Source organism: Triturus cristatus, chromosome 7 (assembly GCF_964204655.1).
Source record: "Triturus cristatus chromosome 7, aTriCri1.1, whole genome shotgun sequence".
Taxonomy (NCBI): Eukaryota; Metazoa; Chordata; class Amphibia; order Caudata; family Salamandridae; genus Triturus; species Triturus cristatus.
Genome location: NC_140590.1, coordinates 1,732,103,218 through 1,732,124,654, shown reverse-complemented (window position 1 = coordinate 1,732,124,654; position 21,437 = coordinate 1,732,103,218). Strand labels below are relative to the sequence as shown.

Below are 21,437 nucleotides of genomic sequence, written 5' to 3'. Positions count from 1 at the left end.
AGATGGGTGACATCATGGCATGTGATAGTAGTATGGGAGGCGTAATTCATATACGTTAGCAATACCATTGCCAACTTGCAGATACATAGCTGCATTGCAACTCAGTCCACACATGTGTTTCCGCGATGCGAGGCGCTTTTGAAACAGTTGAGCCCTTGTGTGGTACTTTAAGTGGGCAAGGAACCACCATGTCAGTGCCTTGAGCATGTACCCTTGCACAGTGCACGGAGTACTGCAAAGGCGAAGGCATTCGGGAGCCGACCGAAGCCTCCATGCTATTGTCTGCAGATCCGAGTCATTAGTGTTGCAAGGATGCCATGGGGATGATGCAAGCGGGGAAAAGGCCCTGTGACTGCTGGTGGGGTTGGTTCAGTGGGCCCCTCTGGGCCCGGTGCCCCGGTGCGACTGCACCTGCTGCAACAATGGTAACTACACCCTTGATCCGAGTAAAGGTGTGACGCGGTTGACAGAATGACACAGAAGACAGAACAAATATGGACTAATTCTTACCGTGGCCATTATTTTCACAGAGAGGAATTGCCACACTGCACGACTGATGGTGCATGCGTGAGTCCAGCAGATTCAGTCTAAAGTGTGTCACAGAAGTGGAAGAAGAGTGCCTGATTGAGGTGCCACGCCGGGGCTCACTGAGCGCCTCCTTTTGTCTCCTTTTGAGAGGAATGTAAAAACAACAGTTGATGGACAGAATGCAGAACAATGTCATAGATTCACCCCAGTACAGAGATCTGGGCCTAAAGCCATTGTTTTTTTGCTCACCATGCCGTTATAGTTTGAACCCAGCCATATGCAAATCAGTCTTGACCCTGTGCCTCATGGGAACAGACCAGCCCAAACTGCCAAGCCAGGTCCTCCCTGGACTGGAAACAAGCATCCTAGGACCGGGGTGAATGTATGACATTGTTCGGCATTCTGTCCAACAACTGTTGTTTAGGTCTCGTTTGAGCCAGCGCTTTAGTGCTGCTCTGGCGAGAGTTTTAGCAAGCGGGATTTGGAAGTGCAAACTAGTGGCTTTTCAGGCCTCCAGCTACAGTGCATGTGCGCCGGGCGCGCGCACCATTTGTCAGCTTGCGTGATCACTTTCGCGGCCGCTTTGATGTTCTCAGTGAGCCCCGCACAGATCACCGGGGTTTAGAGCTGCGCTTCACCAGTGGCGGTTTCGTAATCTGCTTATTGAGACAGCGCTGTGTCCACACACAAGTGCAGTCCTCCCCATGTACGTCCGTATCACTTAGGGAGTGGCAAGGGCTGGGAGGGAAGAGGGTCGAGACAAGGAAATGCTCAGGTGATTTGTCACGTCATTAAAATTGACGGGCATTGAGTGAGGGAGAACTAGGAATGTGAGGAGGGGAGAGTTTAGGATGGACGAAAAGACGCTGTGTATGTAACTCATCTAACCAATGTTTTTGCTTTGCTTTCTGGGACTTGTAGTCATGTGTAGACTATTAGAATGTCAGAACCATAAGTACAAGCATTCAAAGTAAAAACAACTAATAGTTTGTTGGCCTTGAGGCACCTCTAAGCGGGCTGGAGCTCAGTTTTGTTATTGAGGGCCGATATTGCAGCTCTGCTGCAAAACGGGCCCCAGTAACAACAAGCATTGGCATAGCCGATAGGTCTCGCTTTTGGGACCTTCTAAGTATTTAGCTATGCAGCACAATATCCTTGGTGCAACAACATCAACTGTTGCATGGCTAAACACTTAGAAGGTCCCAAAGGCGAGACCTATTGGCTATGCCAATGCTTGTTTTGCATTTGTCACCCCGAGTGGGAAGGGTATGCCCAGACGTGGGTCCCGTGCTCTCCATGCCACTAGAATCAAGCTATCCTGGCTGAAGAGGGGTGAAACCCCTCAACCAGTCCTAGGATGCTTTTTTCCAGTCCAGGGAGGACCTGGCTTGGCAGTTCGGGCTGGACTGTACCCATGAGGCACAGGGTCAAGACTGATTTGCATATGGCTGGGTTCAAACTGGAATGACATGGTGAGCAAAAAAACGATGGATTTCGGCCCAGATCTCTGTACTGGGATGAATGTATGACATTGTTCTGCATTCTGTCCATCAACTGTTGTTTTTGTATCCTTTTGAGAGGAGGCACATTGGAGGCACAGGTGTGCAGGAGGTGAGAGGCTGGAGTTTGTTCATTGGTGCTTTGGGAATTTGTTATTACCTTTAACTGGGCAGAAGCAACAATGCCCAGTGGTTTGAGGGTAAGATAAGGAGGAGGTTTGAGGACGCAGAGGTGGCTCAGTGAGTACACTGTGGCCTGCACATCAAGAGATTGGATGCCAGCAGGCTCACCTAGCCTTATATCCTAATGAGCTCGGTCTATTGAGCACAATTAACCTGGTGATTATATTAGATAATGGTGACATGAGCTATTTACTGCGGTTACAGATGGTGAAACTACGTATGAAGAGCCATGTCAACCAAATTATTTTTATGACATGATAACCACGTGTATGCTACCAAGCAGCTGCGGTCGGTCGTGGGAGTAGCTGCCGGGCGGTGATGTGGGGGAGGGGGAGGGGCAGGGTGGGTGGTAGTAAACTATTGATTACGGAGGTTTACAGGTAAGTTAACATATAAATTAATAAAACGAATTTCGTTGCTTGTACTGCATCGCATTTGGGGATGCAGTGCGCGCAACAAATTTCTTAAAATTAATTTATATGTTTACTTACCTGTAAACCTCTGTAATCCATAGTTTACTACCCCCCACCCTGCCTCTCCCCCTCCCCACGTCACTGCCCGGCAGCTACTCCCACTACCGACCGCGGCTACTACCAAGACAGCGAGGCGCAAATAACTGTGCACGCCACGTGGGGGAGGGGGTGTTATGGTTCAGGGGTGTCTTTTCCCAACTCCCAACTCTTGATGTTGTGAATGAGGGCTGCTCCTGTTCCAGAAATGGGGAGCCAGTGGAAATAAGGCATTTCTCCTTCTACTATAACACAGGTGAACGTGAGGCCAGAGGGTTATCTACTGGTTTAAAACTCAGAGGAATCAGATATGCGGCATCCAAATGTTATGTGTCAGCTACGCTTGGGGAGCTTGCGAAGTTCCCTGAGGTACCAAACCCCATCTGTTGCACACTCACGCATGACTCGAAGCTAAAGATAGAAATAAACAACATGTAGAAAGAAACAGACACAGAGGTTGAACTTTGCCAGACCCCAGGCAACGAGCGCACCTCCGGCCAGTGTGCATGTATGGCCACCGATGTAGGAATCAGCGCCGCTGCTAAGCAGTGTACAGTTGTATTAAAAAAAAAGTTCTTACCCCCTAGTTAAAATGCTGCGCCAGGGACGAGATGCAGCAAAATAAACAAGGGAAAGTGAAAGCGCGCCATGCACGTGTTCTGCTGAAACACCGTCACGAGCTGTACACGTGCACATTGGCTGTCCTGGCAAGTGCACATCTCCTGTCCCCCTTCGGACGCAAAACCCACAACAATAGATCTCGCCATGGCGAGCAGCATATGCGCTGCGTCACTAGGCAAGACCTAAAAGAGAAGGGAAATCCAGAGAGAAAATGACTCTCTATAAAGGGTTTTCCTTCCCCTAAAATGCTCAAAAAAACCAGATCGCCTGTTCCAGGGCACAAAACAGAGCCCGATAGAGACCCGTTTCGAGGCCCCCTTTAAAAAAATGTGGGTGCTCCGACCTGGCGAGACCCGGCCCACTTAAAGCCTACATGAGGTCTTACCTCAATTGCGGGCAATCTCAGCAGGAGTTGCTGCATTTCTCCCGATCCCGAATGGTAAATAAGTGGGATGCGAGACGTAGTTAAATACAGCTATGGTTACCTTAATTGGAAGCAGTTTGGTCTTACGTGAGGTCGTGGTTCGGTACGTCCTCTCTGTTTTTCAGATCTCCAAGGGGCAGTAATGAGGGTAGAAAAATTACTATGGAAAGTGTATCTTGTGGTTGAAGATATTTGTCAGAGGACGGGTTCATTTGTGGTTATTATGAGCAATTGTGCATCGGTATTTATGAGTCACATAGTCGTATCTTTTATTTGATACAGGATGTTTAGAGGAATAATTTGTATTCCGGTTTCTTAAGGTAACAAGTGTGGAGCATTTGGTGGGCATGAGTTTTTGGTCGTCCATGCTTTACAATTCTGTGTAGAGGACGGACAGTGTTGCTGCCTGCTATATTGTATTTTCATTCACTCTATCTATTATAAGAATGATAAATTGCGAGAGAAGTGACATGAATATTTCTTCTTGCGTCTTTGGTATACTTCTGTGAAAATGAGTGTAAAATAATAGCTTCTATCATCTTAATGTGGTACCGAGTTTAAAGGCTGATGATTGTTCACTCATGGTGTGTACGGACCGGGCAATATTATGAGCAGAGGAGAATAGCGTGCCTCATGTTGTTTTGAAAATGTTACAGCGGTGTAACATAATGTACCAGAGAGGTTGAGTCTGGCACCCCGAGTTGAAATATGGTGGCTAGCTCGCTCATTGTTTGATCACCTTCTCTGATTGTTCTTGGGCGCTAAAAATGTTGATTTTGTAGAGGTTTCATGATTGAAAGAAAGCCAGGGCATATTGTCATTAAGGCCTTGGTTGTAAATTCTAACGCGGTACACCCAGCCTTGTTCTTTTTCAAAGAGTTGGTGTTCTGCATTACTGCTCGCGGTATCCAGGGTTTCTAGGACCACCCAGTTTAGATCGTTTGTGGTGTGGTTAGAAGTTAGGCAATGGTAGTTCATTCGTGTGGTTGCTTTTCCGCATCTGATGTTACTTCTCTGTTCTCCAACAAGTAATTTTCTTTTGCGACAAGTCATCCCAATGTACTTCAAATTGCAGGGGCAAGCAATCATGTAGATCACAGGTTTAGCATTGCAGTTTGTGTGTTGTTTGAGGATCCAGTTCATTTTGTCAGTCAATTTTAGAACTTTGTTTGCTTTGGTAAGGTGGCAGACGGTGCAGGAACCGCAGAGGTTGTGTCCTGTCACAGGAGTCAGGACACAGGTTGTTAGTACAGTGCTACTTTCTGACCATGTTGGTGCTGGTCTTGTGTGTATAAGGAGGTCCTGTGTATTCTTACTTCTTTTGTTGGCAAACCCAGGTTTTGTCCAGTCTAATGTTCTGGACGTTAAGATGCGCCAGTGTTTGTTGATGGCCTTCTTGATGGGGATTGGAGGCTGTGCTATATGTTGTGACACATGTGTGGTTGTCAGTCTCTTGGTTTCTCACTGTTGTTTCTAAAAGTGTGTCTTGGTTCTGATTTCTTGCTCTTTTCTGACACTTGTGTATAATGTTGGTCCGTTAATCTCTTTCTCTTAGTTTGTTAGTTAAATCAAGAGCTTGCATTTTGTAATCTTTTGTGTCGCCACAGTAGCGTCTTATCCATAAGAACTGACTATAAGGGAGGGTCTCCCTCAGTGGTCTAGGATGGAAGCTTTTGAAAGACAGGAGACTGTTGTTTTTGCAGTTGGTTTGTAGAATAATAAGCTGTTATTTTCTGCATAGATGGTGACGTCCAAAAAAGTCAAGTCTGCTTTCATGGACCGTATATTTCAGAAACTCATTGCAAGAGTTAAGCCACTCATGAAATTCTAGAAGGCATCTTGAGTAGCATGCCAGATTACCAAGATGAGGTCTGTATATCTCTTCCACAAGAGTATCTTGAGTCTGTAAGGATTCATCTCTGTGAAAACACTTTTCTCTTCAAAAGTTCTGACATAGAGGCCTGCCAAACTGGGGGTGAATGTACTGCCCATGGAAGTTCCGTGGGTTTGGAGATAGAGTGTTCCTTCAAATTCGAAAAAGTTTTCTGTTAGAGCTAGACGACAGTATTCCAAGATGAAATGCCTTGGAGTATTATTGGTCCATTTCTGTTTGTAGAGATAGTCTTCAATTGCTTGTAAGGTGGCTTCTTGTGGGAGACTGGTATATAAGCACCCCTACGTATAATATAAAACATAATCCCTGGTGTCTAGTGGGCTTTCTGCACACCCCAAGGTGGGGGGGGGGAGATCAGGGGCTATTGCCCCCAAGGCAGAAAAACTCTGGCAATTTCTTTTGGGGGTGGGGGCATTTTCATGCTCATTTTGGGCAGCCCCCACCCCTATGTTTAAAAACAAAAACAATCCCTGGTGCCTATTGTGCTTTCTTCCCCCCACGGGGGCAGGTTAGGGGCTATTGCCCCCATCTGCCTCATGGAGGAGAGACAAAGACTGTAGAAAAATTTTGGGGGGGTCGGAGGCATTGGCATGCCCATTTTGGGCAGGCCCCACCCATCCGGCCCACCCGGGAAATACCCAGTGCCCGCTACGGCCAAGCACCATCCATGCACACAGCCAACCAAGAACCCGTCTATGTACACCACCATCCAAGCGCCACTCCACGCACACCACCAAAGGACCGCTCCTCCTCCCTGGTATCCAGTGGGTGGATCCCTGCTTGGAGATTGCCATCCTGGGGTGATCCCCAAGCAGCGATCCACTAGGGAAGGATTCTTCCCTTTCCAATGATATCTCTCCTGTCTTTCTACATACTCAGAAAATGAAACTGAAATGAACCTTTGGGCTCATTTCAGTTTCGGTCTCAGAGAAATTACGTCAGCGCAACGTACGCCGTGAAGCATTTAGGACTTAAAAAAATCTCTCTGGTGCCCGCACTAGAGGGATTTCTGGTGCCATGTGTGCGGATGGCAATGGAGCAGTCCGACGCACCTGAACACTGGTGTCGACGCACCGAAGGGGTTAACGTTCACTTAATATGCTTGTCAAAATATTCCTCGCAGGACCGTCAATTCCTACTACGTTCCAAGGAGGACTTCAGCCTCCGACTGAAGGTAAAATTTATAAATACACAATGGTTGTGAAAATTTACGCTCGTAACAATCAAAACGAAACTCACCGTAAAAATGGAGATTATTATATATTATCTGTCACCACAGGAGGGCAGTATTTTCCTAATATTGACACCATATAAACATTCTCTACAATCCAAAGACGCAAGGATCTGATGAGGACATTATCTATGAATAGTATGCAAGAAACTATACTTGTCGCCTCTTTAAAAACTCACTAGAACACAGGCACAAAAATTGACACTCACCTTAGAATAATTGAAGGACTTTACGCAAAATTTGACACTCACATGTGTGCAAAAAATAACTTACTTAGGCTCATGTAGACTGATAACACTAGGCTATTAAAAATGTTCAAGAACCGTGTGGTGACGATTAACATCTTGAAACATACCATTCCCTTGGCCTCCAAAATGTGGGAATTGGTTAAAAACTACCCCTATAACCACTGAACAATGACCCATACTCATGGCATCTACATACATATCCATAATGAGTGGTTCATCATCAAGACATAAGGTACATGCCTGTTAGGTAGAGCCTATAAGCCTGAAGGGAAAGTGTGGAAGGAAAATACAACAAGGAGGCAACTAGGGTATATATGCTTAGATGTCAAGAAGTTTAAAGACAACGCGGTTGTAAACTCAGGAAGGTGTGGATTGAAGAACGGTGAGTGGTAGTGAGTTGCGTAGTTAAGGAGCGGTACTGGAAGTGATAGGGTACGTGGTATAGTGGATTAGAGATATGCGTGTGACCTATCAAGGTGGCTAATTAGGCCAAAAGCGTACAGTGCTGATGCGAGCAATAACGGCAAATAGGAACCATGCTGGGAAGATGTGAATAGGATCAGTTAGATGCTACGAACACGTAGAATGAGCATATTTAAGGTTAAGGTGTCAGCGGAGAATAACCGGTGTGCGCATTACAAAGTAGGGACGCAATAAGAATAAAAGGAAGTGAGCCACTAGAAATTTAGAAAGGACATGCCAATTATAAATATGCGAATCCTGATCATTCGTGTTGAGCCTGCATGAGTCGTGCACACAACCGGCAGAAACCTTAGACGTGGATCTAATCAGAAGGTATCACGAAGATCTTACAATTGTGGGTCAATTTGTTTTAATACATGATAGTTAAACATTAAAACATAGAAACCGGTTCAAAAAACCTACAGTTGATGGAGTGAAACTATAATATAGGCAGCACGAGCGATTTCTAAAAAACAAGGTATTGTCATAGGACCACAATTTACTGGCAATTTGAAGTGGGAATTACGAACCACATCATAATGCATTACATGAATGAAAAATTCAGAATTATGCAACCCACGGAAGCGTAATTAATAGAGGGAGGTTTGTGGGGGAGCGGTGGTAAGAATTCTTGTGCCAGAGTTGTGACTTGTGTGGGTAAATTGCATACCTAAACGGTTTTGGGTTAGGGAACAGAAGGTGCTTCTGGAACGCTGCTGAATTGGCGGCGATTGGGGGTGAGAGCGCTGCTGCAATGGCGGCGTCTATGAGTGAAAAGAATTGGTTAGACCCATGCGGTGTCGTGGGTAGGGCCGAAGTAAGCCAAGGTAGGCACTCACCAGTAGAATTCTTCGGGAATACCCGGTAAAGGATAGGTACAATTATGTATCTTGGACGGCTCGATCGCCTGGAAGAAGGGGGGAAAAGGTTAAGGTACTGGCGAGGAGTGTTATCCCGATGGAGTCTAGGACTTACCGATTAGAAGCTGTGGCTCGATGGCAGAATCATTTGGACGTGTATACGTGCCGAGTCATGCATTCAATGTTGAGTTATATGGAGGCGGGGCAGGAGTGTTGATTGGATGTTATGGGTCAGGTGGGATATGGGGGAAATAGAGGAAGGACTAAGGTAAGGGGATTGATGGAAATGGAGGATGGACTGAAGGTGGCATGGAGGTGTTGACATTTTGGAATGGGCTGTGGGTGGCGAGTGGTTACTATATCCTTATCCTCTTGGTGAGTTTGGCAACTCTCTTCTTCTATGTCAATTTTTTGGCATTTTACCTCTATATATTTATACATAGCCTTACTCATTGATATTTTCACTCAGACACAGATATGATGGTGCAATGCACCTCATATTTAATTTCGCTTCATGTAGGAGTCTCCTTGAGTTATGTTAGACACAAACTAGCGCCAGCTTGTGATTTAAGGCTATGATACTGTTGTTTTTTTTCCACAGAATCAAACAAACAATTTATTTGTATGTGCTTCTGACCTGGTTAGGATTATTTCACCACATCGCTGCATTATAAACTAATGCAAAGGATTACAGCAATTTTGAGTATGTCCTAAATGTATACCTCAAGATTGACTATTGTAACTCTTGAGTGTTCTTCCATCTATTGAAACATGACTTTTCATTTTGAGGAGCTTCCGAAAATCCGGTTCCGTCCTGATGATGACCCTTTTATAAGTAATATAATGGGGTCGAAACATCGACAAAAATACTTATGAACTGTCTGTAAATTTGATTTGGAACATGACACTCTGATACTGAGTGGCGTTTGGCAACAACTATATCCATATTAGTCACTTGTTTTGTACAAATGCTTTCTAAATAGCACTTGCGCACTTTAATTCACTCTTTTCACTTTCACTGCACCCTTGTATTTTTGGAGCACCTCATCTGCAATCCAATATGTTACAAAATGGTACCTTTAACCTTTTGGTTTTCAATTAACTAGATACATTTTCATTTGATTCCTGATCAAACCAATCTAGTGATAGTTTTATATGGTTGCTGCGGAGGTTGAGGCTTACGCTTCCCCAATAGGGATCATTGCTTTTTATTTATACTTTTTTACTCACAGCATATATCAGGCCGGACAGTGTACAGTTTTTATGATGCATTTTCTAAAGGTTTTGATTATCCAATACTAAAGATATTTCCACTTTCGATGAAAACTAGCCGCACCATTTGAATGCTGCAGTGTAATATGATAAGCAGCAGCTAAAGCAATCCTTCTCAGGGTGGATCAAGGTGTAAGCACCTGGCTAGAGGGAAGGCTGTAGGTAAACATATGTATGTATGTGTTTACTTTCAAAAGAAAAATGTAAAAAATCGAGAAATGAGAATGTCCTTGGTTTAGGTGCAAAAAGGCATTTTAAATCTAAGATGGGCCTAGGAAGAGGCTTACATGGGCTTGGACATGAAGCGCTTTATATTAGTGACGGATAAGATTCAAGGTAACAACCTCAGCTGAGAAATATCGATACCATATTGTGTTCTACCACCTACCGCCCTGCTACCAGCCTGTCACACACAAAGAACACAACATGAGAAAGGCTGTTGTCTTGCATTGAAAATGCTTGCTGTCGAGATAGTTCAGCCTGTAGCGAAAGGATGCCGAGTGGGCTGACAAAGGTATATCAGTCTACTCTAGTGTCCCGTATAATAAAGGTGAAGGAGACACAGGGAAATATGGTATTTAATTGCCTATGGTCACACAGTATTGTCAAACAGGTAAACCATATTTCATCCCAGGTTTCTTGCTTTCATGTCGCGTAATTTAGTCTCTAAATGAAGTGGGAGGGGCTTATTGACTGACATATGGTGGAGGGTGGCAGAACCTCATAGATACTTGACTCAAGGCTCCAGGAAGACCTCTTCCTGAGCCACAGCTCAGCATCTGGCCCCGGCTTCAGCGGGCGCCACCTCTAGAAAAGTAACTTTAGGCATGTCCAAAAGGCTGACACTTCGTTACAGGATCAGCGGATAGTTTATTTACTGTACTTTAAATCCCTGATTAACACTGCAAATAGTTTATCTACACCTGAAACCCCACTTGCCAACCATCAACGGCATGGTCAGTTACTGAGAGTAACTGCTCACCCTACACCTACATGGGCTCACAACTCACTCGACACTAATACGGGCACTCTGCTCACCCAATACTCACACAGCTTACCCTACACTCTCACCCTCCACTTACACAAGCAGACTGATCACCCAGATGTCACACAGACACTCTACTCACCCTGCACTCACTACTTTCACCCTGCGCTTACACGTGCACACCTTTCACTCTGCACTCACAACTCTCACCCGCACTTACAGCGCACACCTTTCTTATGCACTCACACTGTTCTCCCTCCACCCACACCACTTACCGTCATCCAGCACTTACACAGACACGCCTCTCACACAGCACATATTAAATTACCCAACACTCATGAGCATTTGTCTAAAAATGCATCCACAGAAGATCTGCTCTTCCACAGTACTCTAAATACCTATTCATTTCCGTCCACAACTACAGGGCCGGGGTTAGTCTAAAAGTGGAAATCTACTGAGAAGTGGAATGGTACCGGAAGGGGCATTGGGCTGAAGCTGGTGTGGGATCAGTCTGAGGCTGTGAGTCCAAAACAGGAGGGAAAGATGATGTGGTACAGGAGACGAAAGCATTCAAAGGGAGAGAGGAATTGAGGGTGGGCAAACCAGGGCAGTTTGAGAGAGTGAACTGAGGCTGAGAGTTGGTGTTGGAGGGGGACAGACATGATAATTCAGGGTTACAGCTTTTTCTCTCATGTCAGACTCTAGCCGATGTCCCCTTGCTGCTGGGAAGTTGGCTGTCAGGCAGAAGCTAGCTTTGTTTGCAAAACCTTTCCTCTAACTCCTCTGCAGAGCACTCCTTTCCTTGGTCAAAGAGAACTTGGAACTGGTCCTGGAACAATAAGTTGGTAAGCCGACGGAGATCTGGATTATCCATCGGCCTCCCAGAAAGGTTTTTGAGTGCTTCTTCTTTCAAGTATACTCAAGGTTGCTCTTCAGACACAGCCTTTGTGTAGAATGATGTTCCTCACAGTAGGGAACTCTCCAGCCTGGAGGACCCACAACAGAGGCAAAAAGAGGTGTGAGCTTTCTGCACCAGGAACAGATCATGGAGAAGATAAAACAATGCCTTAACAGTAGGATCCCTTACTCCCTATGCATTGACTGCAGTCCCACCCTTCACCTCCACAATCTACCAAACATCAGAACTCACTGTATTCAGTCTGCAGCTTTCCTCAACAAAGGGGCCTCAATACATTTCTAATAGAGCCTATGTCCCCACTTCAGTCCCTAGATCTCCTTCTAGCTTCATTAATATCAACATTAAACTTCCGCTGTCTGGGAAAACAACCGCACCTCCATCTTGTGCAGAGGAGCAGCATAGATGGATCCCGAATGAAACCCGTGACCCCACATTACTCTGGCTCCCTCTTACACACTGTATGCACCAAAAAGGCCGCATACATGCACATGTATAACATGCACTACGGATGTTGGAGCACATATCTCGCACTTTGAAGTGGAACTTTACACAAGTGGGGCTGGTAGGACTCCACTCCAGAGCCACAAATAACAAGCATTGGTATAGGCAATAAGCCTATCATTTCTAATGTGAGTGCCAAGCCCTTGGCTTTGCCAATGTCTGTAAAGTATTGTTTAAAAAAATAAAAAGAAAGAAATCCAATCAATCAGCATTTGTGTAATGCAGCACTGTCAACCCTAGGGGTATCAGGGCGCTGTGGGTGTGATGTCTTCCTCGAAGAGTCAGGTCAGAAACTAGCAGTAAGAGGAAAAATAAAAGGTCAGAAAAAAGCAGAAAGAGGAAATAATAAAGGGGAGAAACAAGCAGAAATTGCAAACATAGGTCAGAAACGAGCTGAAAGAGCCAAAATAAAAGTCAGACAGCAGCCGAAAGAGGCAAATTAACAGGCAGAACGAGCGGAGAGGCAAAAAGAGAGGGCAGAAGTGGGGAGAAAAACGAGTAGAAAGCAAGCAGAAAAGAAGGCAGAAAACGAGCAGATGAGGCACAAAGCTAAGGAGGCAGTGGGTAGTGGATTGCGGGCAAGCTGGACAGGAGAACTGTCGCAGGGGGAGCTGGCATGAGGACCTGCAGACGTGTTATTGTATTAAAAAACTATACATTGAATTCAGTGTTTTCATCCTTTATAAATGGTATGAGTTATTTTTCAAATTCTTGTCCCTCAGGAAACTCTGTACAGAATTTATAAAGAATAGGGAAGTGTCAGAATGCAAAGGGAAATGCTTCCCAAGGTCCAATGTATTTCCCATAAGATTCAGCCATTTGCTCCTCCATGGTAGCCCTGGGAGCCGATGTACGGGCATCAAGGAGAAGCATCATGCTAAGTACACCTTCTGTCTCACACACCAGCTGAGTAAGTGCAGCAGATGGCTCTTCCCCCAGCGCCAGAAAAGCCTTTGTGTGTCAAAGCTCGTGATCTCATACAATATATAGAATGTAGGAGATAAAACGGAAACATCTCTTAAAGTCTGCTTTCTACCACAGCCAGGTAAAAATACCTACTTCTGTGCTTTAACAGACAGCCTGGGAAGGGTTGGGAGCAACACCGCGCAGGGAGGGGCTTGAGGGCGGGCAAGCAACACACGGGGAGAGAGGTAAAAAACACATGAGTTATCATGGGGTGCTGAATGAAAAATAAAAAAGAAGTTATCTGAATGTGAGCAGTGCAAGGATACAAGTGAGCCAATCAAAAGGATCGTAAAGAGGCCATGCCCAAGGGGAGGAAGCCAAGCCATCAAATCAGAAGTAACCAAATGAGAGTGACAATACAGCCAACCAATGGTAAGCACTGCTCAGTATGTAAGGCCACTGTAGGTTCACAATAGGTATTTTGCAATTAGAAAGCTTACGCTCTCGTAGGCTCAACTTAGAAAGATCCGGTCATGACTATAGATTTTTCAAAATACAGTACGCTGCCATCACTGCGATACCTTCTAAACCGGTGACGGGGACAGCAGTCCACTGTCAGCAAACGAGGGCATGCGTGTGCACCCTTCAGCTTACAGGATAGATCCAGGGTCTAATTCATGTCAAGGGACAGGCATCGGCCTCCTCACACATGCTCTTCTCGATTTGCGTGAGCTGAGATACCAGATACGCCCAGTCCGGCAGTGAGCACAGGGAAGCCCGACTGTACACCTTGTAGGGCACATTCCCTTTTCAACTGCATGTTTGGGCACAATTTTATGATTCCTAAATTAATTTGTTTTTTTCTCATGGTATTTTCACTCCAAACATGTTTATGTGACTCCTGTAAATCTGATGTTTTGTGTTTACCAAACAATTGCATATTTGTGTCTCAAAGTCTAATCACTGGTCTACATATACATTATTTTCGATCATTGCTCGTGTTTACGCAGTGCACACATGCATGAAGTGTGCCCTGCAAGCAGTACAGTAGAGTACAGCACCCAGTGAATGGTGAGCAGCGCGGTTGTTTCATTTTCTTTTCTTCAGAAGAACAACCAGGGAAGAGGTAGTGAAGAAAGCTGACAGGAGCCAGTAAAGCTAGGTAGCCACAAGACCTGATGCCTGATGTCTGCCTTGTTTCGGGGAGACCTGCCTCACGCCCTGGACAGCTGAGAGCGACCAAGAGCCCTCATCATGGGACATACAGGGAGAGCTGTTGAGGGCTCTGTAGACATGAAGAGGGGTCTCATGGTCTCAAACAAAAGCCCCACTAGAACATTTCAGAGGAAAGAAAGGTTATTCATAATAATAATAATGCCATTTGTAGAGAACATGACTACTTCTCGCAAAGTGTCCCAGCGCTCGGAGGCTGAATAAGATAAAGAGTGACACACAGACAAAAGTGACACACTGACAAGAGTACTTAGGTGGATACAAAAACCCAGGTTTTCATTTTTTTTCTGAAGAAAAAACGAGCCAGAATATTGTACATCACAGTGCCTTAGAACATCCTGATTTCTTGGCAGCACAGAAGGCCTCTCACTGCTGGCTTTTGCTGTTTGCAAGGCGCACTTGAATTACTTCTTCACACCAGTTTCAGCCTTTTTACTTCCCTTCTCGCTGCTCAACCACAATTCCAGGAACCTTGTTGCATCATCAGATAGAACAAGAAAACAATGACTGTTACACACCCATAACGGCCTAACCACAGGAGACTTCACCAGTGCAGCAAACACTTGTAGACCAGTAGAATCACCGGCAGACCATGTGCTCGTGAATAGTCCTAGACCAAACCTGCAAAACTGTTAACAGGACCTGTATCTTCACATAGGAACTCTGAATGCCTTACACAAGACCCTACCTCTAACGGGCCTGGAAACAAGAGATTATTCCAACTTCTGGCCAATAACAGATTGATTTTAGGCAAAAAGAGAGAAAGATTGAATGATCTGCCTCAAGACAAACATCTACTAAGAAAAGACCTACCCGGGGATGACCATAACAGACGATGCATGGCTGCGGCACAGAAAGAGCAGTGATTTCCATCTGGGGTGATTTTTTAACTACAATGAGTTCTGGCACAGTATTACTTGACCTCTCCCATACAGTTGATACTGCTCCTCATCCAAAGCTTCCACAGGGACTCCACTACATCTGAGTGCAGGGAGTGAACGGAGCAGATCACATCTGTTCTATCAGACAGAAAATACTCCCACCTCCTCCCTTCAGGTCAGCTGCATTCAGCTCATGACGAATGTACCTCACGGCTTTCCGCCTCCGTAACATTTCCCTTAGCTCTCTACCGGGCCAAACCTCCTCTTCAGTCTCCACTGTTACTCTTCTGCGGATGATATGCAAATCATACTTGAGTATAAAATCCCACCTGCGTTTGATTCATTCCCAATTGGACAATGAGTCAAGCGGTCAAATGATGGATGATGTCAAACAACAGAAAATAAACATTACACAAATCAAAACAACTATACGTGGCAAATAGATCAAACACAATCCATGAACAATATGGACTCTGCAAACAGGCCCACAGCCAAACAACCCAGCCCAAGTGAGGAGAGGAGTCTAGGGGCAATCATGGACTCCAGTCTGTCAATCCTGATCAGACCACATTTGTCCAGTATGTTTAAACTGCAGTCGGTCACTTCTCTCCCTCATATTGGCTATAATGATAGCTCTGCCCCCATTTCTTGACACATATGTCCCATTGTCTCACTCCACTTCCTGAAAGTGTTAGCCACTTCTCCTCCCCTCACACCTCCCAGGTCTGGTGCACAAGAACTTGCTTGACTCTTGGATCACTAGTGGCAGGCACACAACCAGCTTGACTCTTGGTTCACAAGCACTGGCTTGACTATTGGATCACTAGTGGCTGGTGCACAAGAACTGGCTTGACTCTTGGTTCACTAGTGGCTGGTCACAAGAACTGACTTGACTCTTGGATCACTAGTGGCTGGTGCACAAGAACTGGCTTGACTATTGGATCACTAGTGGCTGGTGCACAAGCACTGGCTTGACTCTTGGTTCACTAGTGGCTGGTGCACAAGAACTGGCTTGACTCTTGGTTCACTAGTGGCTGGTGCACAAGAACTGGCTTAACTCTTGGTTCACTAGTGGCTGGTGCACAAGAACTGGCTTGACTCTTGGTTCACTAGTGGCTGGTGCACAAGAACTGGCTTGACTCTTGGTTCACTAGTGGCTGGTGCACAAGAACTGGCTTGACTCTTGGTTCACTAGTGGCTGGTGCACAAGAACTGGCTTGACTATTGGATCACTAGTGGCTGGTGCACAAGAACTGGCTTGACTCTTGGTTCACTAGTGGCTGGTGCACAAGAACTGGTTTGCCTTTTGGATCACTAGTGGCTGGTGCACAAGAACTGGCTTGACTATTGGATCACTAGTGGCTGGTGCACAAGAACTGGTTTGCCTTTTGGATCACTGGTACATTGCCGTCAGTGACAGGGCCTGGGTGGGGCAGGATTGTTTCTAAGTTCATGATAAAAACTGTTAATTAATGCCTCTTGATGCAGTAATATAATCTGACGTTCCTAATTAAAACGCTTCTGCAAGTTAAAGAAGTACACTTTGAACTTTGTAGAGACTAAGGAACTGATTACGAGTTTGGTGAACCCATTTGGAGGAGCTGTGATGGTCGAGGACTGCCATACCAGCGGTCCGACCACCGTATTACGAGTACGGCAGTCGGAGCACTTTGGGAATGCCGTAACTGCCAGGGATCTGCGAACCCTGACGGTGGCACAGTGGTCTGGGGATGCAATATGCACGGCATTGCCACTGCAGCACCGCCATGCATATTACGAGCCTCCCCAATGCCAGCCTTTTCATGGCGGTGAGCCTGCCATGAAAAGGCTGGTGGTTGGTCAACAAAGGAGGCCCTGTTGCCCCTGTGCAAGGGCATTCATGCAGGGGGGTACATGTTGTGCCCCCCTGTCAGCATGCACCATGCCGTGCAGGAACAGCCTTGGGCGCTTCCATTGCGGGCCTTTTCAATAGGCACCGCAATGGGACCACTGCACCGCCCTCCCGCCCGACTCGTAAACTCGGAAGCTTGCGGGCGGGTGGGTGACTTTGGCGGTCTTGGAGTGGGGCTCTGGCGTGGCAGCCCGCTCCCAGGCCACCAAAGTCGTAATCAGTCCCTTTATCATACATATTTGTGGCTCGATGTAGCCTCCAAACATGTCCATTTCCCGGCTCGTTCACTGGCTCATAGTGCCAAGCCAAACACTTGACTCGGCTCTGGCTCGGTTCTCCCTTTTCATGTGTTGCATCGCCCACCTCTAAACTGACCTCTGGGGTACTTCCGGCACCAACATACACCGCACCAGGTACTGTTGTGTTTGCACTCACCTCCTGGTGCACGCACGACCCAAATATGCCAACTCGGCTCAATTTCCGGGTATGAGGTCATCGTAAGGTAGCTCAGATGGTTCCGCGATCTGTGGGGACTTACGGATTAGAAAGTGGTAACAAAGCATCAGCTCGCACTTTCATCCTTCCAAGGTCGACTTGTGTATCAAGAGATGGCTAATATTATAGCGCCAAGTCACACCTCAGTGTGCGGTGCGCGCGCTCATTATTACGAGACTGTGATTCTTGAAAGAAAACTCCCTGGTGCCAAATACTAATCACATGAGACCCACGCTCGCGTCGGAAATGAAAAGTGGGTAGTTCGAGGCAAACATCAAAATAGAAATCGTGGTTCGCTTAGGCGGTCTCAGGAAGTTTTATAGATAATAGAAAAGCAAAAAAAAGTACTTGCTCAATCTAAAATAATAATCAGTTATTTATAGGAATATACCAAGATACAACAAATTTGTCGTATTTGAAATAATAATTTTCACCAATATAGCAATACATACAATTGTTATATCACCATTATGGGGTGACCCTGAAGCTTCATCCATTTAACCATTTACATTATGTGCCACTAGGCACTAGCATACATGATCGACGTCATAGCGCGTCCCTCTTACCACAGGCTCCGGTCCTCGCTCTGCGGGGCCCTCCTTCCTCGGCGTAGATGACAGCAGGAGGCACGTGACGTCACCTGTCCTTCACAAGGAGCACTTCAGCCACCAGAGCCACAGAAGGGAGGGGGCAAGTGACCCCCCTTCCTGTCCCCCCTCACTGCACTTTCTCCACCACCTGCCTCGTTTCCACCTATCTTCCTTTGCCCTTTCACCCCCACTCATCTTCAGACATCCCCCTTTTCTCTCCTCCATATCCCCTTCTCGCCCTTCCTTCTCCGACGCCTCACTTCTTTTTTCTCAGCCCTATTCCCCCCTCTCTCGCCCTATTCCGCCCTCTCTCCAGAAGCGCGGCTGTCATTGGTGCAGCATGTGCCTGAGTCCTGAGGGGCCCGTTCACCCCCGGTCATTGCTGTATTTCCTACCCCAGACGCAGTCAAAGGGGCCCTTTCCTTGCACAGGGAAGTACCCGTGGCGTCTCACGGACCTCTGCTTTCAGCCTCTTGTCGTCCTCACCCCCACCTCACCCCCTCTTTCTCTTGCCTACCTTCTCCCTCACAGACCCTGCTCCTCGAGGCCCTTTTCTGGGGGGTGATCGCCTACCCGATGGCCCACGGCGAGCGGAGATCACAGCTCGGCTAGTCGGTTCTACCGGCTCTGCCCTGGAGGGCGGAATGCACCTCCCCCTGCCGAGCCGTTTCCCTATTTTTGGGTTGTTTGCGAAACCGGATCGGCTCCTTGCTGTGACACATTCACATAGCTTCCAAGTGTTCTGCATGCTCATGTGTGACCTGTTCATGTTTTTAGTGTACTTATATGCGACATTACAATATTGTAAGTGTGCCACTTAGAGAGTGACACTTCCAGTAGGACAAAGCTGGCATCTCACACCAGTGTGCATTGGAATGGGCTCGAAATGGCTTCAAACCACCCTCTTTTTTAGGTCACGGCTAGCGAAGGCTGCGCTTGCACAGTCTCGCTCGCGAGATTTAATGACTTGGAGTAGTGGGGCTTTAACCCGCCCCTCTTCTCTCCTCTTCTCCATTGGCTGGCCTCTGAAATGTTGGTCAGCCATTGGAGAAGAGGTTTGTCTCTCCAAACAAGCCCCGTCCTTTTGCGATTCGGGGGCGTGTTTTTTCCGATTCTTTCTCTGGGCGTGTTTGAGAAAGAAAAACACGCCCACGAATCCCAAAACGCCGCCGCCCAAGGTCTGGCTCTTGCCACCAGTCTGAATGGCGCACTGCATCCGCCTGGCGCTGCTGCGCTTCCACATCAAAGTAAGAGGAACCGCGGCCTGCCTGCTCTCCATGGCACCCCATGTGCAAGCGAATCCTGCCCCTGCAAGATATGGTGCCAACTCATGCTGCACCCCACACTGCCCGGCGCTGCAAATCCCTTCCCCGATGTGGGGGAACGCCCAATGGATCCCAAGCAGCCAGTCCCCATGCCCCTCCTGCCACCCCCACTCACACGCCCCTTCTCCCTCCAACCCGCCTCCAACACTGAAGTGCCTTCCATGCTGCCCCTGTTGCGTCACCCCCGGAGTCCGGGACAAAAACCCTCTGTGCAGTACTATTGGATCACATCATCCGCCCAGTCTCACAGGATGTGGAGCCACACTGAGACCCAAACTTCACTCCCCTGCTCCAACGTCGGCAGGTCCGAGCTTCTTTTTTGTACAGCGCTTCATACCTCTCACCCACTGCTTCTAGGCACTGTGAATAACGTATTACTATTGCCCAATTTATTTTACTCACTTTACCAACCTCAGAAGGGCGCAAGGCTGTATCAGGCATTCTGAGATTTCAACTCTTTACTTTCCATCACCGTATGTGTAAACAGCAAACTTTAAGATCGCAATTCAGTTCAAGGTTCCGCTGTGTGTTTATTAAGCTCTTGATCACAAAAGGCTAAAAGCGCTAGGATAATAAGTGTTACTTGTACTTACTCGTTAGCCGTCATTCATACGCCCTTGGAAAGCTGAAGACTGCATAGACAGGATAAGAACTGGTGACATTCGGGTTATTTACACATATCTGCAGTGGGTGCATTTACCCACTGAGCCGTCCAGTGGCGTAACGCAAAATGTTGGGGCCGGACTCGGAGTCCTTTGTAGAATGTGATGAGGGGCCCGTCAGTTGCACATATAACACAGAAGTGCATTTGTCTGAGGCTGTTTGGGGGTTGGCGGCCGCCGTGGACTGCAGGGACCTTTGTAAAGCCACTGGAGCGGACGTCACCATGACGCAGGCTTTTGGAATGTGCTTGCACACGGCAAATCATCACAACTACGAGAACATTTTCTAACTCCGATAAAGTATCAGGAACATGCTGGCTCCACCTGACAGTTTGGGGTTGCTGTTGGATGCCTGTGATTTTTAAGTCCGCTCAGAAGGTTGAGGAGAGATCCTCGGGTTTACTACCAGATCTCCCTTTTAAACTCATTGGAATGAATTGGACATGAAGGTGAAAGTACAGCCTTCAATTTTGCGTTTTAAGATTTTATGTTTGTAAAAGTAATCGGATGCTTCATCTCGCATACATAGGTTTGGTAGTTCTAAATGTTTCTCTTTTGGATTTGTAGTGTGTCGAGAACAGGTTAGTATTTCTTTATAGTCAATCCTTCATTGTCAATACAATGTCCATGTTTTAAACGTTCCGTTGTAATTGTCCCCGTTGCACCCTGACATGATGTGACTGTGCTGTGTACTAGGAATTTGAGCAATTCTTTAACTTCACTCACCCCCATTTGAAAGGGCATATGTGGTTCATGAAGAGCTTTACTTGGGCCGGTACTTAGTACCTGTATTTAACTTCATTTTGGTAGGAAGCGTGCCTGCAGTTCTTGCAAACGGTGCAATACTATTAGTGGCAGACTACCGGCCCTTCCCAGTAACAGACGGGTACTCTTGGATAGTTAGTACTTGTATTCGTTCCAAGCGCTATAATCATGGTATTCGGTACTAAAATATTCACGGCAGCCTGTATGTAGGTTTCTGTTTTTCTGGTCTGTACGGTAACTATTTTGTGAGGGAGTGAGTGGTCTGTACCCACGTTTAGCTGTTTACGTATGTGAACAACTTTTAATTTCGTGTATATTTTAATGAAGCAGGAGGGCCCTCTAAAGTGAACAATGGCAGGTACTGTCCATGATATTTACTCTTTGTACATCACTCCCCCTTTTAGCATTGACATCAGATGATTTTAGTGCATCACGTCTCTCAGTAAAGCAAACGCTTCTTCATTGTGTGAAGTAAAGCGTCTTTAACCCAGCATGTCCGTGCCGCAGCATCCTTTTCTAAAATGTTCACAGGTAGACTCGGGATTATTTCAAT

General features: G+C 46.5%; 1 protein-coding gene across 1 annotated transcript in view; it reads right to left on the bottom strand.

The window, feature by feature from the left end:
• The window catches only part of LOC146812933 (C-type lectin domain family 2 member B-like), a 230,315-nt gene extending 211,543 nt beyond the window's left edge, over positions 1-18,772 (bottom strand). The window contains exon 1 of the mRNA XM_085619978.1: positions 18,650-18,772. The gene's annotated coding sequence lies outside the window, so the exon portion shown is untranslated. The remainder of the gene's footprint in view (positions 1-18,649) is intronic.
• Between the last annotated feature and the right edge of the window lie 2,665 nt (positions 18,773-21,437).